Source organism: Rhodnius prolixus, unplaced genomic scaffold, assembly GCF_049639745.1.
Source record: "Rhodnius prolixus isolate KJV_2025 unplaced genomic scaffold, Rpr scaffold_9, whole genome shotgun sequence".
NCBI lineage: Eukaryota > Metazoa > Arthropoda > Insecta > Hemiptera > Reduviidae > Rhodnius > Rhodnius prolixus.
Window position 1 is genome coordinate 11717500 of NW_027411604.1, and position 23903 is coordinate 11741402.

The following is a 23903-nucleotide window of genomic DNA, read 5'->3' on the forward strand; positions in this document are numbered from 1 at the left end:
TATATATATATATATATATATATATATATATAATATATATATATAATAAAGGAAAATAAAAATACTTGAAGCTTGCACTTACCAAGATATACTGGTTTAGGTAAAACTGGTCGAATCACCCTTGAATTGATCATTTTTTAGGCAACGTTTATTAAATGAAACAAAAATTAATTAATCTAAGTAATTGTTAAAGAGTTCTGTATTACTTTAAAATTCTTAAGTAAGGGTTTTTTTTTATAGGAGGGTGCGAGTTTAAGCAAAATTATACAGGACTATAATTCTTTCATTTAAACTAGAAAATAATCATATTTAAATGAAATAATTATAAATAAGTAATTCAAATAATATAGAATGTGCGTAAATAAGTAAAATGTTGAAAAGAATACTGAAGCTGACATACGTATTCATTTTTGAGTGTTTGCCATTCACAATTTTTTAAGACAAAGGACTTAAATATAATCTCAAAAATAATAATTACATCCAAACTGTGATCTAATGATCGAGACAGGAATGGCAGCGTAGTAAACGAGGTATGCACGTCACTCAGCGGCTGATATTATCCATACATATATACATACAAAACTGAAAACAAAGAATTAAACAAGATAATTAGTAACTACGAACAGCAAATAGCCTAAGACAGAAAATAAAAGATAGAAATCACGTATTAATTAAAGCTGACAAAGGCAACTCTACGGTAATATTAACAAATTCAGACATGTTAACAAAACGATTCACTTCAACAAAAACAGACATACAGAGGTTAAGAACGACCCAACAACTATCTTATAATTATAGTATTATACTTATCTTATTATCTTTATAAGGAGATGAATTTGACAACAACCTTAAGAAAAAAACGCCTTTGCACAGAGAACCTGTTCCGAAATCAAATATTCTAAATACCTTTCCACAACCCATAATTCCAACAGCAAATCTAGATAAGTCATAAAAACAGCCACCTTTATCATATTTAACAATGAAGCTCAATAAGTATCCATGAATTATCACCTATCCTCAGAGCAATCCCCACATACAAATGCAAAATGAAAAAGTGAGCAGGTAGAATCAGTCCGGGTTAAGATGACAATGGACTCGTTCCGTAGAACTGTGACAGCATCCTTTTCTAATGGCTCGAGTCCGTGAATGGAATGAAGAACCGAGTTCAAACGCAAAAGGATTTAAATCATTCCTACTCCACTGATTCCTGGAGATTTAACCAATGAATATGTTGGGATTAGAACCGAAGTTGTTTAAACGTTTCAAAACTTCTGCTGCTTGTATTGAAACAGATAGGTTCGTTTCTAATAAATGTTCTTCATTATGAAATATCATTATAGCAATTATTTCCTGTCCAATTAAAATAAATTTAAGCTTTAATACTTTAAAAATAAGTTACTAATATTGTTTACTTTATGTACAAATCAACACATACATTACATATGGCACCTAACATACAGCTTTACACCTAGTGTTAAGAAATAAACAAAATAAATAAATAAATAATATTATTATTTTACAATTATTGACCATCTTCTAAAAAATCTTGAACTTATGCCCTCTCCAAGCATTAATTTTTTAAGCTTGCCAGGTTTTTTTATTCTGGTGTGGATTGATTTTACAAGTTAGAATACGTCAGTGACTCCTAAAATGATAGTCTAAAGTCAGTTAAAAATTGTATTACAGTTTATCACCTAAGTAACTTCAGTACTAATTAGTTTCATTTTATTTTTGCCTCAACTTTTTTTAGGGGAATCATTTTTTTTTAAATAGGGATTTTAATCAACTAGTTCCACCATTGGATTTGCTCCAGTGGACCGAGTCCGCTCAAATAGTCCATCATTATTTTATAGATTTCTCATCTGATGTTGATAGTATTTTTTGTCTTAAGTGAACTCTGTCCGGACAACTCCAGTGCACTTAAAAAAACTTTCGGACCAGATGACCTCAAATATTGATGCGCTTTTAATCTAAAACAAAAATCAATAAATAAATAAATATAAAAATACTAGTATCTAAAAATATCTTACAGGAACAACAAAGAGAAAGAGAAGGAGAGAAGAGTAAAGAGAACTGGCTCCTAGTTCAGAAAATGTTGAATTTATCTTATTATCTTTACTCGTATAAGGAGATGAATTTGACAACAACCTTAAGAGAAAAACGCCTTTGCACAGAGAACCTGTTCTGAAATCAAATATTCTAAATATCTTTTCACAACCCATAAAACTGACTTAAGATATATGGTACTGGGGTTTTTCCTCCTCTGTTTCACAGATTTTTTTAAATGGCTCTGGAATTCAACCCCAACATGAAGAGATCGTCTTCTTAATTATTAAAATACAATACCCAATGAGGAATAATCCAATCACGTGAGTAAAGTCTATTAGTGAATGAATGATCTTTACACCTTACATCTTAGGACAGACTCCAATTATCCCATTCATCCTCCATTGAGCTCATTCACAAAGATAATTGCTGTGAAGCTAACCACAGATTGAACAAATATATTATTTAGAAATCAAATTCAGTTTTTCCAAACTTGAAATGATTATGATGAAATTTATTGAATTTTCCAGGCTTATAAGAACTAATTTGCACTCAAGTAAAAAGTAAAGTAAAGTTATAAGTAATGGTTAATGTACTAACAAGACCATAAAAACAATAAATAAATAAAAAAAAGTAAAGTAATTGCCTATTTTTTCAGGTGAGGCTTAACGTCCAACTACCAATTAGGTGTCGTGGACGGAGGCGACTAGCTAACATACTTTACTATAAATTTCTTTTATTAACCATTAAATAAAATCCAAGGCCTAAGACCGAATCGAACCCAGTACCACAATAATATACATTAGCTTTACTGGTCTCGCCTCTAACCGCTTGGCTACCGTGGCGCCTTGCACTCAAGTATAAAAGTAAAAATACGCAAGTACCGAATGCTAGAACAGGATAGGCTACTCCTATACCCTTAGTAGTCAAAAACTTTTTAGATAGGTTCATCCTTCTGCAAAACAAAAAGTTAATGGACGCTGCGAACCAGTAGAAGAAATGTTCTATACAATGTTGTAAATTGTTACTACTATAATTACAGTAATATTATACATTGTAATAATTACATGATTAATTTGTCCACTGTTCATCATAGTCGCTAAGCGTTTCGACTAAAATAGTACTTTATTTAAAAGTAGGGGTGCCATGGATTCCGTGAAGGATGTACTTTGGTTCTCGTAAATATAGAATTTTTATGCGTAATATATAATCAATATTTAAAACGAGACAAATAAAAAGTATAAATGCATATGTTGGATTAGTCATGAAAAATTTCCCGCATTTGTGGGGGATAGTACGAGATTAGTGGTCAAAGGGTTTAGTTGTGAACCCACCGTAACACCACAAAGAAAAGCAAATCTCGGAGTGGAAAACAAAAAACCACACAAGCAATCTCCTGTGGATATACAGATCTCAGTTCCAGACCAGATTTAGAAACTTTGGATAAAACATTGGTTTATTGTAGTCTTCCCTTGTTTAAGGTTCCCTTTATGAATTTTATAGGGAATGCTTTTGATCGCATTACTAAAGAATTCCGATAGAAAACACAAGAAGACATACTGAAATTAGTGCTTTTAGATAGATCGTTTCCTAATAGTAAATAAATTATGATTATTTAAGATCAATGAAAAAGAAAAAAACGCGGAACGTATAAGATTGTTATGGAATTAGGAATTTGGCTAGATTTCAGAAGCAAGCGTAGAACGTTTAATAAATGTTTAGTGAATGTAACTCTCCAATGTAGAAGTGCTTTTAGTGTTCAGTCGGAGTTAGTGTTCTGGCAACTAAGAGTACCGTGGCACTAGGTTAGTGGCTGACATTTTGTGCCGACATCCATCCAGGCCGGTGTATTTTTGCCTCTGGCCCAACTGCTGTATTGTTAAGTGAACATCTACTTGTGATGTTCCATTCTTGGCTAGATAATTTGTAGCACTGCTCTTCCTTCCACCTATCCGCAGTCCCTTTTATTCCAACTTTTTGAAATTAATGAACAAAAAGTTTAATTGCACTAAAAAAATGTTTTTCTTAATTTTAATTAATTGACAACTTTGTAATTACTCTTCTTCCAATTAACTAATTTATACGTTTTTATTTTATTAGCTAGTAACAAAAAAAGTTTCTTTTTACTGGGAATAATTTGTAATTTCTCTAGCTACACAAGTAATGCAATTTTTAAATTTGTATTGATTTTCACAAAGTAGGCAACTAACAACAGAATCTCCTAACTGCTGTTGCTAGATTCTTACCTAATTTATTAACTCTATAGTTCGCCAAGCTTCCCAACTCGGCTATGTATCCAAACTTTACAGTTCCGAAAGATACACCACTCCCACACTGGATGTCCAACCAGGCTAAACCACAACCCTAAATACTCTTGTTAAACGAAGTTACTAAAGTCCCATTGTTTGAAATTCCATTAACTCTATTTAATTCATTATATATCCTTTCCTGTTTGATCTTATACCTCGAAAATTCTAGATATTTTGAGGCATTCCTCCTGCATAAATCTAGTAATACATTCAAATAGAAAAGAATAGTTTTCATGGAATGCTATTATCTTCTATTAAATAATATTGTCTATTTTTCGGAAATACTTGAATAATAAGCATACAAGCTGTCTGCGAACTGTGAACACACCAGGAAGGGATCTCAGGCTACTGGCTCCTTCGCTAGGATTTCGCTGAGATCCTAATTTGGGGGAGAAGTACATTGAGAACATCGTGGGAACGTTGGAATGGTGAAGAGTTGCATCAGGGAGCGGTTATCTCTTACTGCGCTCTACCTGGAGTTTCCTGAAAAACCTGAGTTATTACCAGTTGTCGGAGGGAGCTTGCTCTGTATTCCTGTTGAATGAGATTACTTTAGAATATTTGGAGACAGCAATGAAGAAGAGATGAGTTGGTAACGAGGAATTCCTAACTGGCAGCTCCTCTCACTTTCCTAAAGTACCTGAATTTAATCACGGTGCAGAATATTTAAAAAAAAAAATCACTTGTTAAATGTAACAGCATTTTCTTTAAAACTTATGTTAAAGTAGATTCAAATAATATTCATTTATAATTTTGCGGCTTTAGCCTCCTAGATTGCAACAAGAATCTAGGCTGGGTAGACAACAAATATTTAATAAACTTATAAGTTATGAAATAGACGACTTATACACTGTTTTAGGTACTATGAAAAAAAAAAAAAAATGCAAATCATTTGAAAATGGTTTTGAAGACCTAGCCTCTGTTGAGGAATTAACTGCTGCTAAAGTTTGTACACTGTTGCTACAATTTTTTCACAGACTACTTTTGTTTCATTACTTCATTAGTGTAGAATGTAATTTTAATGACAAAACTCAATATCTCATTAGGTTTAAACTACGTATTGAATTCCAGAGTGCTATTCGATATGTGGCAATTATTGTTACATTTAATATTAATACATTAAATTACGTTATTACATACGCTATTTTAGCATTTAGGCAGAATTGTTCCATCCAAAATATTATATTTTACATGCTCGTTAAGTTGTAATTTAAAATCATCTCAAGAATTCTCTCAACAATAGCTCAATTTAACCTTTTGTGCTCTAGATTCACTGGTTCAGACCAATTCCAAATTATTTATACAGTCTTTGTATGACTAGATGAACAGCTCTGATTTATTAGATGGTGAGTTACTAACAATGCTTCCTTCCACTGCTGGTAATTTCCAATGACTAAATGTCATAATGATGGATAACAATCACATGTCTTCTCTTTGTCTTAAGCAGTTTGGAGACAAATATTAATCTAGCTTTCAAATGGTAGGAGAAGAATGTCAAGTAATGATTACTGATACTTGAAAAATTACAAAAGCGCGAAGCTATCTACAGAGCTTTATTCCAAGTAATTCTGAAGTAAATTCTTCTTCTCTGGATACAAATAATAATGTAAAAATTACTGGGAAATTCTACCATTGTAAGCAGAAATTTTAGTTGACCCTCCATTTTCGCAGAGAATGTACAAAAACTCAAAAGTATTTTTTATCTGATTACACTATCTTATAATCTTAAATAAGTTACAATCACAGCTTCCTAAACTACAGACCTTTCCATTTAGCGCAGATGGCTGGTCGAGATTTGAACCCTCTTACAATTTTTCGATTACTTTAATATAAAGTTCGGTCTTGTAATTTGAAACTAAAATTCTAAAACTTTTAATTGCAAAACTTCAACGCCCTCACATGGTACAATTTTCATTTTTATGAATCCGAATATCTGATACCTCTGCGGCCTAACGATTGGTTCATCCAGCTTTCCCTGCGAGATAAAAACATAATATGTGGAGACTGCACAAGGGCAGATGTCGCAAGTGTAAGACACTGATCCTAAGGAGGTACGAGTACGCCTGCAGATAATCATGCCCTATCACCTTTCCGTTGGTATTCTTGGGAGGGAAGAATAATGAGCTAGGCTTTAATAGTAGATTTTTTCCATTACTTTAACTGCTGTTGAACTCCATCAGCTTAAAGATGGAACTGATAGAAAGAAGTAGGCTGAATTAATTACTATTATTACTATTTTTGTCATACAATGTCCCTCGTGATAATTTCTAGAAGACTCTTATCCCTGTAGTATCAACTCTGCAGATTAGTTACCGCTACGTAGACAGGGCAGTTCTTTTGAAGGTGAGACAGGTCGTTTGAAAATCCTAGGAATACAGTTTATTTATCTCTACGTCTTTACCCTTTTTTTTTAAAAAGACACATCTACAGCCGTTATTTCTTAAGCAAAGTTTCGAAAAACTTTTCCTAGTCATACACGCCTAGAATAACTTTTAAGATCAGCACCGACATTTTAGGGGTTGTAGAATCGTCCATATAAATTTGGACGAATTTGTTTTTCGTTTACCTCATTTCTTGCTTGTCATGTTTTACTGCTTAGCAAGTTACTCAGGTGAGGAAATATTGAGTGAGAACATAATTTTGCGGATGGCAAGGCGCACGTTTTTCTATCAGATTGGAGTAAAAGACTGCCTGTTGACGGGAAAGAGTTTGTACGCAATTCCTAATGTACAATATAATATAACAAAATTACTAATCTGATATTTATACTTTACAATCCCTGTAGGATTATTCATTGTTACAAATAATAAACATTTTAGCAACAATACAAGTCAACAATGGTGGTACTACAACGGTTTTGTATGTCAGTTTGTGTCGGGTAGTAGACAATGCTTTTCGGACTACCTAATGTATGGAATCGTTTGCATGCAAACACAAGAAGGAATTAATCCAAACAGCATGACCCCCCCTTCCTTGTCTCCGGGTGGACCCATATTTCTCTTAACTGTTAGCTCAATGCCCCTGGTGGTCTCCTCACTTTAATGGCCATCTCTCTAAACTGTAAACTTCTATTTGTCTGTATGCGATAACTTTTATTATTATTATTATTACACCATTTGCATTTGTTAACATTGACGCTTTTTCTTTAAAAATACAGAAGTGGCATTAAAATATTGGTATTAACGAAAAGGATGTGCAGTACTAAATACATTCCCTTTATAATTTTATAAGAGTCACTTCAACTACTAAAAATTCTTTAGACTAATTATACTATATAGGACAATATTTCTTAAACCCGTTCATGATATACAATTTCTCCATTTACACGCTTTTTAATTTAATGCTTCTGTGTTTGTGTGTTTAGATTAAAAGGATATAAATTTTGTAGTTTAATTTTAGTTTTTATAGTAAATTATTGCTACTAAAGTAGAAAATATGTAATTTTACTTGGTGAAGTAATAATTTTTTTTTAATCATTACCAGCAATTTTGAAAGTAAATTGAAGTAATTTTCTTTACGAAATTAGGTTTCATTAAGATTCATAAAGGTAAGGGCTATAAAACTAGAACTCCCTTTACCTCGCTAACACAACTTGTTATTAGTATTTTCTACTTAAACCTAGATTAAGGTTAAGCATCACACTTTTAATAACGCTGTAAATAGAAAAAATCAATAATTTTATTCCACCCTCAGTTTTAATAAAGTTTAAGCATGGATGCTTTAATGTATTTAATTTTTTTCTTTTTGTAACAATTTTTCTGAAAATATTTGTAAGTTATCGCATAAAGAATTTTAATGCTCTTGAACGTGTGGATAATGGAAAATAAAGGATAAATTTTCGAATTAATTTTATCAAATTATTTATAGTCGTTTGAAGGGAAAGGTGTACGGTCAAGTTACTTGGACTTGTAACTGAGAGATCCAACTTCTTATTTGCTTGGAAAAGTATGTCCGCCCACGACCACGACACCTAATTTGCTAGATGGACACTAAGATCCGCCAGAAAGAGTAATTCCTGAATTACTTTTCTTTTCTTCTAGTATGAGATAAATACTGGGCTTTAATTGTTTCTTTTAGTTAAATTATTAACTCACTAGGGCATGCCAATTTTCCCAAGTCATTGGTGCCTGGAGATTTCTCTCTATGTATTTCTATTTTTGCACACAATGTTTTACTGTTGAAGTTAACACTAAGAAGAGAAAATTTTTTTGTATTTTTTCATCCCCTTTCTACTAAAAATATTACCAAGGCAGTAAAGCTAGTATTTTTCTTAATATCGCGAAACGAAGTCGTTTTCAAAAGTGTTAAGAGATTTAGATGTTCTCAAGCATACACAAACAAAATGGCTAAAAATTAATTTTACATCTGTTACAAACAAGGTTTAATAATTATTTGGTAATTTTGGGAGAGTTGCGTTTAATTACCAAAAAAATTGGAAACCTCCGGCCACATATTTAAGTGATCAATATCTTTCATGTAAAGGATCAAACTTGTTCCTTAATTTATCAAATAATGCACTTTACTCAACTTGTGAAGAAGCATGTGCCTCCAAAGGTGCCTCCTGCTCGCAAGCCAGGTTAGCCAGGAGATTATCAACTGCCCTCTGTATCCTATATCACGTGCTCTTCTTTCTCTTTGATAACAAGTTAAAAAATTGATATATGATTAATAAATACCAGATTTTGAAATAGCCTGACACCTTTAATTTTAAGCTATCGAATTGCAGTTTCCGTTTTTTTTTTTTTCATAAAACTGTGTATATGAAAATGGGGGTCAACTGCGAACCTTCACTTTTGGTCGCGCGTCAGCCGCGTATCGGGTAGGAATCTAAAATCAAGTCACATACTCTGAAACTAGAGAAGACGGGCAACAAATTTTTTCTCTACCATTTTTTGCTCAGATTAACCGTCTAAGCATGAAATGCATTTGAGCCGTCTTAAAATGAACACCCTGTATATATATACATATTTATATATATAAATATTTATAAATTAATTAGTGATAACGTATGCGTGTGAGAGCCTGTAAATGGATGATAAAAATTTTGATTATCGCAGGGTTATAACTAAACATAGGAGAGGAAGCAGGAGGTGGTTGGAAGGACCGGAAGCCTCCTCTGCGAGGCCATGCTACAGCCATGGAACCGAGGAGTGGTCCGCCGCACTCCATCATAACAAGCTTGTTCCGGTAATAGTACTACGGCCATACATCACACTTGGGAATGTAAGTAATCATCTTTAGGAAGGGCCGTATTTCGACCAGCTATCTCTTGCTCCTAACGCACTCTACACTCACCCCCATATAACTAATTGCTCTTAATGCATTCTTCTATCCTCGCTATCTGTTATTAAAACAAATAAACCTAGCGGGATATTTCCGTAATAAGTCGCCATTAGTTCCTTAGTCACACATTAATAACATCTATAAAAAATATATTGCTTAACATTTTTTTTAACTTTCAAAAAAATAACCGACTTTGACTTTGTATTTGCCAGGGTCGCTAACTTAAGGTTTGGAATATAAAAAATAGTTTGGACGTAAAAGAAGTTTTCACTTTCTTCTCTCTAGTCTGTTGGAGTATGTATGATCGGATGACCGAAACGTACACTTATTGGAACTAGTTGTAACTGACAAAAGCTGGTTACCACAGGACCATTTTGTAGTACATATGATTTAGTTGAAGACTGTGTAGGTTGGAATTCCTGGGAAGAACTCGTACTTCAAGATCGAATTTGATGAGCTTTCAGAAAAAGTAAAAAAAGCTACTAAATGAGGCCTACTGTGATTACATTGACTATCAGTTTTCGCCTGAAAATCCACTTCTCCATTACAAACATATCTGTAATCATGTGCAGAGGAGCATCAGAGATGGATTTACAAGTGTCAAGTGATAACAACCTACCCCCTCCCTCAATTATCACAGTTTGAAAAACTAATTTTTAGCAAAGATATCTTGCCAATGAAAAGAAAGCTTAACTTATACAGCTTATTGTGGTCATTTTTCCAGCAATGGTATGTTATTATTAATACTTGTGTAAGTCATAGTTCTGGTTAAAAAAAAGCAATTGAACTGACTCTATCTGAAGGGAACGTAATATTTATAAAAATACAGTGTTTAGATGATTGTGAAGTGAGAATTTTAAGTCCATGACACTTTCTTTGAAAAACTTAAAATTTATTTTATTTTTTCTTTTATTTTCCCTCCTGTGTGATATTGAGGACAATCATTAGAGCTTTTCTTCCCACTGAGCATTATCCGTATCCAGAAACCGTTTATTGAGCATGTGCCAATACCTACTGAATATGATTACCTTCTGCCTTACTAATATAGTGTTGTAATAACCTAATCAATAATGTTGTAAACATTCTGCGAAAGACCACTCTACTGCTTGAAGAAGTGAAAATTACCCACATAAAGCTCGCACCAGATTTATTTTTGTAACTTTTTCCAATTAAAAAATAAAGTAATGCATTTATCAAAAGGCCATTACAAGCACTTTATCTGCATTGTAGGAAACTATTGTTGCTAAAGTGATCTATATAGAAGTGCATTACTTAGTGAAAAAATAACAGCGAATAGATATTTTCACATACAATTCATATGTTAACATTTCTGTCTGCAAGCGGGAAGAATAGAAACTTTTACGGGCAATTTACCGCTTGCAACTACTGAACTGGATTTCATACAGTAGTGTGTGAGTTTTGTACGTGTATTTTGAGGGAGAGCTCAGTATTTTATAGCAAGTAATCTTGGAATACTTAATTTTACTTACAAATTCCGAGAAATCCTGCAATATCTATGAACATGTATCATAGCTTTCTGATTTTAACCAATTTTTCGATGTCCTCATCTCAATTCCTGAAAAATAAAAAATTATTCAATTAAAAAAAAAATTTATTCTATTACCGGCACATGTTGCATCAAATTATTTAGTTTAATTAGTTAGCTCGTCGATGACTATCCAATGGTAGTTTTCGGAAAACGAAATTATTATTATTAGGGTCACCTGAAAATTATAACTTTTTTATGAATCCGTTATATTACGTAATTCATTTTCCAGACGCACAGTCCGAATTCTCGGTCATTAGTGTTTTCTAAAACATTTCGCTTTGCAAACAGAGGCCACCTACCTCAAGGTTGGATGGCATTCCGACTTGTGTGTAACGCAATACCTTGCCCTGCAAGGTAAGAAGAACCATAAGTTCTATAATACATTAATTGTCACAGATCCTCTCTTATTACGTCGCCTCAAATCGATATGGAAGAATAGATGATATTTGGCATCACTCCTTTCCTTAATATTTCAGCACAATTAGGTATTATTTTAAAAACAAAACTAATAGTTCTGAACTCGTACCCCTGTAGAATGGATTAGTTAATATAGAGTATCTATTCAATGCAGTACTACAGGATTTGTGCATTAATTATTGAAAGAGACATGTTCAGTTCGATCTGCACTACATAAATTATACACCTGGTGCTTTACAATTGTTACTTAATTAATAACACTAGTAATTTAATTGCTAGCAATTTGATAGGTGCTTAAACAATTTTAAATACTCGTAATAAATATTTTACAAAATAAAAAGTAAGGGAAATTTAACGAGATAACATCAGTTTAACATATCAAATATGAGATTAAATCACAATAAAATAAAATTGTCAGAAATAAGATAAAATTTTAAAATTTAGGATACTCACAAACATAAAAGTGAACTTCAGCAGCATGCTCCTTGCACCAAATATTCTTGGTTTGGCGAAGATTTTTATTTAACACATTCGTAAATTTATTTTTAGAAAATCTGCCTCAGAATAGTTACTTCCAAACAATTAGAAATTATAGATCAACTCAAAGCAGCTAACTAAACGTTGGGAAGCCAATTGAATTAGGGCGGCGAGGACCTAAGACAAGATTCACACTCAGTTATCAGGCGTAAATGAAGCTTAAATAATGAATAAAGATTTTGAATTGGATTCATCTAAATCTATTATTGTCAACTCGATATACTTATCGCTCTAAAATGGAACACCTTTTAGAACAGCAACTATATCCTACTTGTTGCGACTAAAGTTCAAGTTAGTTGGTTGAGAATGCGGCGATTGCTTTACAATTATTATTGTGAATTTGAAATCTCGTTCAAATTACGAAGTTTCTTACATTTAAGCACGTAAATACATAGTTAAGTTTCAAACACGGACTCGTGCAACTTTGACAAGATATCCTTTAATGGAAGTTATCTGGAAGAATGTAATTTTCAACATTTCAATGAGAAGGGAACTAAAGCTGTGTGTGTGAGTGTCAGTAGAGAATTAGGGAAGAAGGAATAAGCTAATAGGCCAGTAATACCAAAGAATCTTCTTCGGACTTGTAGCTTGATATCATCTACTGCTACAGAAGAAAGAGAATAACCCAGGAGAATTAAACGTGACCTTCGAATTAGTAAGATTATTCATGGTTTCCCGAGTCGAATGGCCCATAGTGGTATTAAAGATACCGATGAATATCTATTTAAATACAGATGAATTATCTATCGTTTTTAGAGACAATGAGTGAAAATTGCTTTTTGTCTGTTACAAAAAGTGGACACGTACCGAATTAGCTTTTGTGACCATTTGGGCACTGTTCATTTCGGCCGTCAACTAGATTTAAATTTCTAAATTTGATGAAGACGGGGTTTGAAAACTAAGAACAATTCGACTGCAATAGACCTTGTATTTAATTATTTAGATAAATCTCTTAGTATGATTATACAAATGATGCTTACCTGGGCACTGATGGTACTCCAAATGAAGATTGTATTACCGGATACATGGGCACTTTTAAAACATTTGTAATGAATAAGTTCTCATTCAGTGGAGGGAAATCAGTGATGAAAATATCACTATCATGATTAATACAGCCAATAATATTTCTATAATGTTAGATAAAATAGCATCATGCTAGGTGTTCTAAATTACACCATTCAAATTTCATTTAACATTAAACTTTGCATTATTTACTAGCTGAAACAGCAAGACTAGAGAACTTCCTTTATGGATCCATTGTGGCTCGTCTTTTCAGCAGCCAGCAAAGCATAGTGTATATTATATACTTTCCTCAGGCCTTCATGTTTAGCCATTTAGGGTTTCACAGTGACGACAAACCACTTCCTTTATCCTGCACAATTTACATTTAAAGTTATTATATATTTAAATAAAACCATAATTTTAAAATTAAGAATTGAATTTTATTTATAAACATATTTTGTTTACATGTTCTAAAAATGAAATAAAATAAATTTACAATATTAAAATAAGTAATACTTACTGCATCATTAATTGTGGCATTACTGAAAACTTTTTCAAAACGACCTCATTAGGCCTGTGTTATGGAGAGAGTTGAAATAATAATAATAAAAAAATATACAAACAAATAAGCATACGTAATATAAATTCAAAATACAATAATTTTTTCCAACAAATAATTTTCATTATTATTTTCATAGCAGGACTTATTTCACATCAAAACTTGAATAAAATGTAAAAGTTGCGTAAGTTAAAGATTACGTGCACAAGTTTTAAAAAACTGGAAGGATTAACGAGATGTGGGACTTAATCCAGTTAACTTGATTATTTCAATGTAATTACTTTCTTCATGTTTCCTTTAACTTATTATTTTTAATAGGAAGCTCGGCTTCAGGGCGTCTTCTCACGTAACCCACAGCGCCAACAATAAATTGTAATGAGGGTTACTTTAGGAGTCAGCTTATCAAGGCAAGCTCCTTAGGAAAACGATGCAGGTAGCCGAAGTTCCTATTAAAGTGACTAGTCTACATTCCTTCCAAGAAAAAGTATTCGGTCTACTTCGAGGAAAAATATCACGAGGAAATTTTCACAACTAAACAACATTTGCTTGCTTTCAGCAGCAGGAAGTGTAGAGGCCCATTTCGAGTAAGCAACCTTTAAACTGCCTGGTAATTATTTTAATTTTCAATTTCAGCCCAACCGTTTAGTTACATAGCACTGTTATCTAGCTACTAAACAACGGATTGCTAATACTTCTTAATAGAAATTGCGTTTTAATATTATTGATATTGCCGGTTGCAAATAAAATCGGAACTGTATTATCAATGAACTACGAAGAATATTTTTATCAACAGAACTTTTTTTTATTTGTTCTAGAAGCTTGTTTCAATAGCAATACAAACTTTCCTTGATTTATCACAATGTTTCCGGATTGTGACTACTTAGATCCCCCCGGAGCGTTGCAAGTTTTAGAGATAAAGTTCACACGTTCCATGACATCTTCTATTCCTTATGTGAACGTGATCCCAATTTATTATTAGTTTTACCTAACCTTCCTCTACTATAACATTTTCAAAATGGATTCCATCCGAGATGTGACATTTATTTGGTTATAAAATGTTTCCTATATTTATTGTTTATTTCTTTTAATAAAATGTAAAAAATTTGTTGGTAGGGGATTTCCGTTAAAAGAATTTTAAAAAATCCAGGGCTCGCAAGAGGATCTTTAGATAAAAATAAAATAAAAAAGAGTTGACTCATTTTTCTTGCTCCATAATTTTTTTATTCCGGGCAGACTTAAATTGTTCTTATGAACCTTTCAAAAATAAAACGTTAAGTATTAAACTTTAGAGAGAAGCTAAGAATAGGTTACATTTTGAGAACCTTTAAGCGGAAATCATTGCGAAAATAATTTTAACAAGATCTATTTATAATTAATTATAACGAATGAGTGAAAGAGTACAATACGGAAGTTCTAAAATCCAGCAATGGAGGTAGCTCAGAAATAAGAAGTAGAAAGCAAGTGGACCGCTGAAGAAAAAAAAAGTACGGTAAAAGCTGGAAAAAAGATTAAAATATTCTCCACTTCGCTACAACGAATGTGCATCACCTGATATAGTGATCTCTTGATCAGATTCTCTGAAGCTCTGTAAAATTCAAATTACAGATGAAAGTATTCGGTGTTTTCAGTTATTTTGAGAATCTAATTGGGTGGCCAACGATCAGAAACGGAGGCGTTTAAAAATAATAATCAAGGCGGTTGGTGACGAGACGTTTTAGAGATAATTGGAGACGAGACGAAAGGAAGAGAGATTGTCTCGAACAATCCATCTGTACTTCCCCATTGATCCCAAGATCCTAAAAGGAAAAGATTTGAAGCGGACCCAAAGCCTATTTACATCCCTTAAAGACAAACACCTTTGAATGAACAATTCTATGTATAAAACTTATTTCACTTGGTTAATCTAAAAACAATTTAATTCCGTCTCAACTATTCCAGAATAAAATTGATGTAATCAATTAAAAAGAATCAACTAGAGTTAATAATGAACCAATTGGAAATAAGTAATTACTGAACTCAAATTAATTGGTAGCTGGAGGTGTTGGTTATCACGCAATTACAAATGTGCAGCCAACAGGAACTCATTTAGTCTTGAACTAGTTCTGCAAATACTGCAGAAACTACTTCTACCTGAGAGCCATCAGGGAACTGGGGAAATCAGATGAACTTAATTTACTTTCTAAGGATCTGTAATTAACTGAGGCAGCTTCACATTTGTCTTAAAGTTGCCAGAGGATGTGGATGTATCAATGAACTATTCAACATATTAAGTAGCTTGTTAATAGTTTTTCGTACTCTGTATTAGAATTAGAAATAGAGATTAAATATTATATTAAAAAATTGTATGTTTTTTAATGATTTATCCATTATAACTTATAACAAGTTCCCCTCACAAGTAAGTGAAGTAAAGAGCAATAACTTTACAATTGATCTCGTTCCTTTGTCCACTCTTTCCTTCTTCAATTAAAAATATTATTCTTAATTTTGATGGAAATTCAAGTGAAAATTATATCTTAACTGATACATTTTTTTATTTATTTATAAAGTGCTTTTTTTCTCCTAAGAAATCAATTGTGAATCGCAGATAAAATAAACAACCTCTGCCAATAACTATTTATATTTATTTGTCGGCATCTTCCTGCTACTGCCTTGAAAGCGTACGAGAACTAGGGTAATACAAACTTGGCTGACAAATGAAAATTTAAAGAGTAGAACATCTAAGTTAAGTACCTCGTTAAGAACCTTTATTTTTTTTTAAGCATAAAATGTCATTATTATTTAGAAATTATGCAGCTTACTGGTATAGTTGTTATGTGAAGAAGCTGTTAGAGACAAATCTGAAATTGTGATTTGCCCCCTGATAGAGGTCTGGAAATAAAAAGAAAGTGCCCAGATGACTCCCAAGTGTGTCCTTGCACAGTTTTAGGATTGCACCACCCATCCTCTTAAATAATGCTCTTGCAATAATCCTCTTGGAACTGTACAATCTCTTCTGTAAAACTTTCAAACACTAATTTTTCACTCGAAAATCTGAAATAAAATAAAATGAAGAGAATATTAATTAAAGAAAAATAAATTAATCCAATTTAAGTTGCTTAACTGATTAATAATCTTTCTAAAAAAGAAAAGTAGTGTTTATTATTGACGTTAGTTATTCCACAACTTTAAAGATGAGATATAAGTTTAATAGTGGCTGCCGGTAGGATAGAAAGTCTCTGGGAATCTTTTTTCGGTGATTTACAAAATAATCTCAATTTATTATTTAGGAAAAATGGAAAAAATACCAGGACCTAATTGTAGTGGCAATAGAAAAACAATTTAAAGTTGACGTAAACATAGTTTAGTTCAGGAAATATCTACGAAAACGAATCAAATATCTGATTAAAACAGTGCATATCGAACCACTTTCTACAGTAACAATTCTTTTCATGAACGAAAATCGCTATGGTTTTAAAGAAGACATTTACTCTGCTCTTTTCGCAATACCTCCTCCAACCAGTAGAAAGTTAAATAATTAATTATGCTATATTTGATATTGCATAAAAAATATACCTTTAATCAAACCAAGCTAAGATCACAACGCCCTATCTGTAGGCGATTCTAAAGAGATTACCTTCCTCATTACTCATTACCAGGTCTTCAAAAGAAACGACTATAACGTAAAACTACTTTCATGGGGAAAATTGGTGATAGAAGCAATTTCTAGCTAGAAATAGTTACTTAATACTAGGACAATAGTCCCAGAATAAGAAGAGTAAGAAAGTGTCCTTTGAAAAGACATCTGGAAAAATAAACCATAGAAGACCCATGCATTTTGTGAACTGTTGTGGTAGACTTCAGGCACAACCTGCAAGATCAATGTTTCTCAGCTTCCAACGCAAGAGTTTATAAATTTATTATTATTTCTATAATAATTAAACGTCAGCTAAGGTATTTAAAAAGTTCTTCACTATAAGGAATAATTAAAATAAATGAAAGGGTAGAGTGGGCCAACTGAAAAAAGGATTTTTACCTCTATCCCGTTAGTTATCTGGACATCCAGTGATCGTTAAGTCTTTTAAGTTACACTTTGCAATGAAACAAATAACGAAAATTAGCAGGTACGTTTTTTAATAATTCAGAAGAACATGGCGGAAAAAATTACAAAAAATATTCACATTTTAAAAAATATCAAGTCAATTTAAATTGGCTTGTAGTCCAATGCATTGGAAATAACTGCCGAAGCTGTCAATTACCAAGCTTTTTAATTAGGTATTTGTATTCAAAGCTATTGTGACAGTTATCGAACGTTGTTTGCACTGGAAAAAGTGGTTACGTATCAGCATATATACATATATATTTAAAAAAAAATTAATTACAAAAAGTTTGTTTATTTATTTAAATACAAAATGCAGTTTCTGCATCAAGTAAATATACTAATTAAAGATTTTAAGGGTGTTCTGATGATGCTGTCACATCAACTTCCTTAAATAGCATCATTAAAAGTCCAACTTTAAAGGCTATTTAAATATCTAAACTGGGTAAAAGATTTTTATTAGCGACATTAAGTTTTTTTCAGGAACTAAAATTCCTTTCATACTGAGTTAATAATGAATCCTTAACTTTAGTTATTATGCCGGTAAGGAAGTCTGCAATTTTATTCTCTACAACTTAATGTCTAAAGTGTCTATTGACTTCTCCGTTTGAAACTCGGATTACTTGTTTCACAATAAAAAGTTGTTTGTATTCATTTCAAATGCTTACTTACAACAAAAGCGAAAAGAGTAAAATAGAATTGTTTTCTGCGTTGATTGTGCCTCGTTGCTAAAGGGTCCTATATAATGGAAAATCTCTGAAACCAAGTTTTCATCGGTGTTAGAAGGTAACTAGCAGTATCGATTTTCTATAAACTTCATAAGCTCGGTGAACACATGTTAAGCTATAACTTTAATATGAAACTATTATTTCCCCAAAAAATGTTTCTTAGAATTGTTCTAAGGGAGAGAAGGATTAAGCTTTTTGTATTGATGAATACAAACCTCTTAGAAGCAGAAAATTAATCAACCCCTTACAAATCATAGAACAGTATCTAACAGAAATGTAATATCTATTAACTGAGATAATTCCGGCGGTATACTAACTCTTGTTAATTCCCCACAGTGGTACAATTATCTGCACAGAAACGATCGATCTTCTCCAGTTGGCACGTAATCGACACGATTTCAATCAATCATTGTACATGTAGATAGACTATATTTGGTACAGTTACACTAGTCGTGTAATTTAATTGCAAAATACAAACTTAAATGTTCTCAATTTAATTGTCTCCTGTTCTTGATTTATCACCTAAATCTCTAAATTTAAAACATTGTTTCATTTAACTTAAAAAAAAGAAGAGTTGTAACTCAGCATATTGAGCGATTATCCTACTCCTAAATATAAATTTACTTCGTAACTATCTCTTTCTACCAATAGATTTTACATCCCAAATTTCTACCGACATCCTGGCTTAACAACCCAACCACCGAGACACAAATGATACGTGCATCTAGTCAGCGCTTCCAAGGACAAACTTAGCTAGCGTTTCACCACGATAGCTAAGGGAGTCAGCCCTCAGGGGCTTTGGATAGCTCACATTTGAGTCTCTCCCTGGATAATAACTTTAAAACGGTGTCTTATTTAAAAAAAAAAGCTCTGGAACACTCGCTCGCCTTTCTATTCTTGCCAATCTTTAAATTAACTTTTTTTTTAAACAAAATATTTTAACTAATGGTACTTGTCTATTTACTTCATAACACTTATTTTTTTTTTTAATGAGAAAGCTGGCTTACCTCTAAAACTTTTCCTTCTAAAATGCAGACAAGAAGGAATGCTGAATTGAAGCTAATATGTATTTGGCGAACAAGCTAAAAGAAATTCCATGTTTGAAGAAATGCCCAAAACCTGAAAAAAGAAAAATTCGCTTTAGCTTCTTTTTTTCAATAATTTTTAGTTATTTTGGAAAACTGTTTTGATTAAACTAGAAATGGTGACCAAAAACATTAGCTTTATCGATATTACACACGTGTAATGTACTGATCTGGGAAAATGTATACCATAGTACGTACTATACTATATACTTTTTTACACCTTTACATCTTATCATCGATACAGGCAAACACAGAAACCAAGCCCATTGTATTCTTCACACAACTTAAACACTAGTTTTAATAATTAGAATAGAATAGAATAGTATTTATTTGTTTTTAGAGTTACACTCTTTACAAATGGGTCTGGTTTTCATTTGTAAACAAAACTAGAAAATAAAAGTAATTCTTACAATAATTATACAATTAAATTTACAAAACTAGAATACTGAAAAAGAAAAAAGAAAGATAGATGAAAAATACAATATTAAAGAAAAGAGGCTAACATGCCAACATAAGATGCTCAATTTTAGATTTTGTACATTTTATTAAGTTTGAGAGAGCAGAGTACGGAAATAACTGTGTTGTTGAAGAAAGTATAATAATAATGACAATAATAGTTGAAACACACACAATGTTATCATTAAGTATCTTATTACAATAATATTAGTTGTCGTATTTTTAAGGCTTCTATTGCAAAATAGTAAATGTCATTTAATTTTTCTTTGGAATTAACTGTTAATATGTTATGCAGATTTGTGAGATTAGAGACATTTTTATTAATATACTTATACAGATATCTGCGCCTAGGGTCATTATACATAGCGCATTCCATTAAAAAATGCAATAAGTTCTCGGGATTACATGAATTGCAAATCGGGCATATTTCCGAACTGTTTAATTTGAAATGTTCATTGTTAAGATAAAAAGAGGGCGAATCAAAATTTGATAGGCGAATTTGAGAAACTAATCTATGCTTTTTAATAGAACATCTAAATTCAAAGTACTCTTCACCGCCCTTTAGAGAGCTAAAATGTCTAAATTCCTTATTATACTTTGAATGGATGACCCTGTCGATATCAGAGGACAACAAATGGTTATAGAATCGATCATCAATAATTTTTATTTCAATACTAGAAAGGCTGGAGTTTAATTCTAAAATATGTTCTGAACCAATAGGCAATAATTTGTTCTTAAATTGGGTGTACCAGTTATAATTTACGTTATTATACTTGCAACTATCGATTGCTTTTAAAGCATTAAATACAATTTTTGGTAACCGCTGGTCAGTCATATTTTGTATTTTATTGTGCCAAGAGACCATTCTTTTCACTACTTCAGTCTCTGGATGAGGGAGACCAGTCTCCAATCTAATGAAATGACTGGGAGTTAGACGAGGTAAATGATAAATATTTTTAACGAAATTGTTTAGAACTTTATCAAGATCACGACTGTACATGGGAGCCCAGACTTCAGCACAATAAAGTAGAGAACCGTTTACTATACTTTTATAGAGTCGCTCCTTAGTAGCCCATGAATCAGACTTAGACTTAATCAGAATATTTTTAACGATGGAGGATGCATATTTAGCTTTTTTAATGAACATCTGACTGGCCTGCCTAAACTTTCCGGAAGAACTAAATTGGACTCCTAAATATGTATAGGAATTTAATACCTCAATAACGTGATTATTGTAAACAAGCGGCTTAAATGTTTTCTTTCTTCCAGCTTTATGAAAGATTACAATTTTGGTTTTGTCAGTGTTGACAGTAAGCGAATTATTACTACAGTATTCCTTCAAGAAATTCAGTTTTTTTTGGCATTCATGCCACGAATCAGACAGAAAAACCATGTCGTCCGCATATAATAGAATGGATAGATCATAGTTGCTGGAGATTGGAATACCAAATGAATTTTTAGATTTGTAAAAATCAGCAATGTCGGAAATAAATAGATTAAACAAAAGAGGGCTAGCTGTTTCTCCTTGGAGAACACCTCTGGTAATATTAATCGGATCTGAAAGCGAATAATTATAATCTAATAGCATATTAGCTTTGTCATAAATATTTTTTAATGAAATTATTATTTTTTGAGAAATTCCAAACGAGTGAAGTTTGCACCACAAGTTAGCATGGTCAATTGAATCAAATGCTTTCTGCATATCAACAAATATGGCAAAGACATATTTATTTTTCTTAATAATAATCAAGTTTATGGCAGAACTCAATGTGAAAATGCTATCAATACAACCCCTGGACTCACGAAATCCGTTCTGTTCCTCGGGGATAATGTTATTTCGTTCAGACCAATTAGAAAGTCGTTGGGTTATGATAGAAGTAAAAAGTTTCATCATAGTGTTAACGAGGGCAATACTTCTATAATTGTTAGGATCCGACTTATCTCCCTTTTTAAAAATAGGTTTAATTTTAATTTCTGACCATTTGTCGGGTGCTCTACCTGAGTGGAAGATAACATTAAATAAATTTACTAAATAATGCTCAAAATTTGGTGGTAGTAATTTATAATATTCAAAAGGGATTGCATCTGTACCAACAGCCTTATTATTTTTTGCAGATTTTACAACCCGCTGTACTTCTTCGATTGTTATATCCGAATCTAAGTAAGAATCATACAGATTGCCTAATGTAATATTAGCATTCAGAGGCGATGTATAGAAACAGCGATAAAACGAAATCAGCGAATCCAAAGGAAGTGGTAGGCTATCATTAGATTTTCCTTTAAAGAGTCGCACACACTTCCAAAATTCGGCAGAATTTTTCGTATTAGCCAAAGCATTTAAATTATTATTTATGTATTGTATTTTATGCGATTTAACAGTATTTTTGTATGATTTTTTTGAAGCTAAATAGTTATTTAATGATTCTGGGGAGAAGCCGTGTAATTTACAATTTTTAAAGGCTACCTTAACATCCCTCTTAGCCTCCCTACACTCCGGTCCGAACCAAGCATTATTCTTAGAATAAGTCTGTGCGCGAGGTAAATTAGTTGTGACAACTGTCTGGACTTTAGAATTTATTGCTTCAGAAATTAAACATTCGATTAGATTTTCATATAGTTCGTTGGAGTCAGAAGAATTGAAATACAATGCAGGGGAAATAGAAAGATATAGAGAGAAAGTAATTAGTTTCTGGGGATCCCAATCAAACACGTTTTTAGAAATTAAGTTCTTATTTTTGGAAGAATTGCGACTATTGTTAAAAGAAAAATTAAAAAGTTTACTGTTAACTGAAGAAGGAATGTGAGTTGAAATTTCAGGAATTGGGTGTATGTTAAAGTTTTGAAGTACGTCGAATGTAGAATAAGAAGCCCATATCATATCGACAGAGCTGGCTCCGTTATATGTAAAACACGTATACTGTCCAGGCCAATCGTTTAAAGCTCTCCCATTTAGCACGATCATCCCCCAGTCCTCCATTAAATTCACTAATTTCTTACCTCTAAGATTCGTAACTGTATCAAGTGATAAACGATTTTCATAAAAACTTCCGTTTTGAGGGAAACAGTCTGAATCAAGTTGATTAAGGTTGCCGATTCGACAGTTCCAGTCTCCACCAATAATTAAGTTCTGGGCATTATTAATTTCTTTATTTGAAATAAAAGCATTTTCGAGAGATTCTAAACAAATGTCTATGTCTATAGAGGGGGACCAATAAATCTGACCAATGACAAGCTCCTCGGTTTCAGATCGCAAATGTATAAACAGCTCATATTTACTGCTAATTAACAATTTAGTATCGATGCCATCGACTTTTTTAACTAAAGTTAGTAATCCACCACTAGGGCGACCCATAGTTTTGGTCTTACAAGCTGGTGCCACGAAAGGGACATATTTTCTTAAAAAAGATGGTAAAGAGACTTTATCATTTAGCAAGAAAGTTTCCTGAAAACAGATAACATTATATTTTAATAAAAAATCCTTAGTACTATTATCAATATTGAATATATTACTGAAACCCTCAATATTCCAAAATAAAATACAAAAGTTTGTGTTATTAAACTCTTTTGACGAAACAATTTGGTTATTAAGTGGCAAATTACTTTGGAGACTATGAAACCGTTTTACTTTTCCTTTTTGGACACTGCTGGAAAGCGCCTGTTTAAAAAAGAATCCAGGGGCCTCTTTTTGATATTCTTTTTCTTTTCTTGAGCTGGAGTTTTCCCTTAGAAGATACAGAGGTGTCAGTGTCAATATCCTCAAACTCGTCGGCTGTTGAAATTACAGTGTTATCTCTAGCAGAAGAAGTTTCGGGAATAAACCTCAGTAGGTCACTTTCATCCGTGACAGATAATGCAGG

At 32.3% G+C, this 23903-nt stretch overlaps 1 protein-coding gene across 3 annotated transcripts in view; it reads right to left on the reverse strand.

Moving 5' to 3' along the window:
* Window positions 1-29: 29 nt before the first annotated feature.
* The window catches only part of LOC141453928 (uncharacterized), a 133456-nt gene continuing 109582 nt past the window's right edge, over window positions 30-23903 (reverse strand). For 2 of the 3 annotated variants that reach the window (XR_012458315.1, XR_012458316.1), the window contains 6 exons: window positions 19513-19624; window positions 16501-16732; window positions 13122-13513; window positions 12058-12258; window positions 11129-11214; window positions 32-1970 (listed from right to left, as the gene is read on the reverse strand). The gene's annotated coding sequence lies outside the window, so the exon portion shown is untranslated. Of the gene's footprint in view, window positions 1971-11128; window positions 11215-12057; window positions 12259-13121; window positions 13514-16500; window positions 16733-19512; window positions 19625-23903 lie in introns of all 3 variants that reach the window. The other variant, XR_012458313.1, reaches the window with a different exon arrangement.